Here is a 2,620-nt window from a genome sequence, read left to right as displayed (position 1 = left end):
CATTTGAATATAACATCAAAAAGCTTATGTTCCTCTGCCTGAATTATAAACACTGTTAACCTTTGTTAACTGGGCGCCTCATACCCTTCTTGATCTTGCTTCCTTTACTTGCTGAAACTTGTACTTATCTTTTTAATCTCTCATTGTCCTTCACCATAAAGATGATTATGCATTCTTGCCTTAAGGCTTCTTATCAGAAAGCTTACACCTTTAAGTACACTCATGATCTGCTAAAGACCTCATATTTACTTATCGTAGGCATCATACAAAAATCGAATTCCTCTGACTCAGCTCTCCCACAACTATCTCTCTTTCCAACCGTCTTTCCGGATGTAGGTATCGTCTTATTACGAATAATATAGAATTTTGAAATTTGACTTCTTATAAGTGAGCTCTACCACACGATCTAGAGTAAGAAGAAAGAGTAACAGTCCTAAATGCCCTATAGCCTCTTGCATATAAGTGAGATGCATAACACACCAATAAATAAGACTTTACTAGACACGGCTTGTAGACTCCTTAGGATAGAACTGCTCTGATACCACTTTTGTCACGCCCCGAACTTGGGGGGCGAGACCGACACCTAGTGCCTCACCTATCCTTGCGTACCAACTTGCAACTAAGGGGCTCTGAACATATGATATCATACTTTGGCCATGGGCCACATTGTAAGACGACTGCGAATGCTGACTAAATGTCAATATAAAACTGGGCCGACAAGGCCGTCATAATTATTACAGCTGACAAACCAACCAAATATACATACAAGGCTTGGAAGCCCAACATACTACACTAACTGACATGATATGTCTACAAGCCTCTACTGATGGATATACTGTGATCGAAACAGCTCCCTGACCTACTCATAACATATATACATATATATACAAGATGTACATAAGGCTCTAGACCCGAAAACTCCGAAAGGCATGGATCTTACCGATCAAGCTGAACTTGGGCAACATGTATTGAAGAGGCCTACTCGTCTGTCTGTCCGACCTGCACGCATGAAATGCAGCACCCCCATAAAAGGGACGTCAGTACGAAATAACGTACTGAGTATGTAAGGCAATATACTGAAAGCTGAAACTGAATTGACAATATAATAACTACAAGTAGCTGGAAGTCAAAGATAATCTGAAGATATGCTTACTTGCTGATACTGACTCAATTCTCTCAATATATTAGGTAAAATAGCTGTCCGGCCCTATAAGGCTCGGTATACATATATATATGCTCTACCGTAGTAGGCTCGCTCATAAGCGCTCAACCATACTAGGCTCTGTATCTCGACCATGCTGGGCTCGCTCATACGCGCTCGGCCACAGTAGGCTCGGTATATATATAACTGCTTTGCCGTAGTAGGCTCGCTTATATGTGCTCAACCATACTAGGCTCTATATCTCGACCAACTGGGCTCGCTCATAAGTGCTCGACCACAATAGGATCGGTATATAACTTACCATCTGATCAAAGGTTGCCCAATAGGGGCCTGCCCATCGATTATTACTCGATGGTAATGAAATTACTTTTAATATTGTATATATGTAGCTTCCCTGCTCTCTTGACTAGAAGAAAGAAATACTCAACTGAAAATGAAATCCCGATAAGGAGAATATTTTAACTTACAACGCTAGAAAAATATACGCAATTTGCGAGACTAGCAAAATATACGTAAATTTCGGGATATGAATGTAATGACGAGATCATGTCAAATGAAACAAGAGCTTAGCCTTAACAAATATACCTGAACCAATTCTCTTTTGCGAAAACACGTAATGACGGATTGAAGTAGAGAAAATTCCATATGATATTCTTGAAAAAGATTGCACTTTACTCCTTTATAATTGTAAATAAGAAGTAAATGATTCTATCCATGAGTAGATGCAGATACCTTATTTGTCAACAAATAATCATTTTCCTTCTTCTTCTTTTTTTTTGTTGCAGAAAGAGGTCAAAGATGATCTTGGAATATTATCCTCTCAGCTACCAACGCCCCAATTACAATTACTGTAGGAAACACCATAAAGTAAAGATACGAAGAACAACCACTATTATATCTGGATATCCGTGAAAGTCTAGCTTCGCCCTCTTGTTTAATCTCAGCACCCAACCCCTATAGGTCATGTATCCGCTTTCTCTTTTTACGGTGAAAACTTGGCCAGAAAGCCAAGGACATAAAATGAGGAAAACAAGTAAATAATCACTGAAAGCCATACTAATGGAACATTGTATAGCTCCGACAGAATCCACATAGTACAACTTACTAGTGCTTTTATTACTAATGAAATTCATATAAGTATACTGCCTATTACAAACTAAAGAGATAACTTCTTCTTTTTTTGGAATGAGAATGATGGAAAGAACTAACAATTAAAAGGACACTAGAATGAAAACACTTACCGTAACTATCTTGATACACATAAATCCATTCAAATATATCCTCTAAATGATTTTCAACCTTGCCACCTATTCTCATGAGTTAAGAGTCATACCTATGCTTTAAGAGGGTGCTAACATGTGGGGGTGTTTTAATATTTATCTACTTATTGGGTAATTAGGTAGTGTCCCGTTACTCGGTAATTAATCAATTACCCGTATAATTTAAAAATTGTCTCAA

This window comes from Nicotiana sylvestris, chromosome 9 (genome assembly GCF_000393655.2).
Source record: "Nicotiana sylvestris chromosome 9, ASM39365v2, whole genome shotgun sequence".
Taxonomy (NCBI): domain Eukaryota; kingdom Viridiplantae; phylum Streptophyta; class Magnoliopsida; order Solanales; family Solanaceae; genus Nicotiana; species Nicotiana sylvestris.
Note: the sequence above shows the minus strand (reverse complement) of the source record.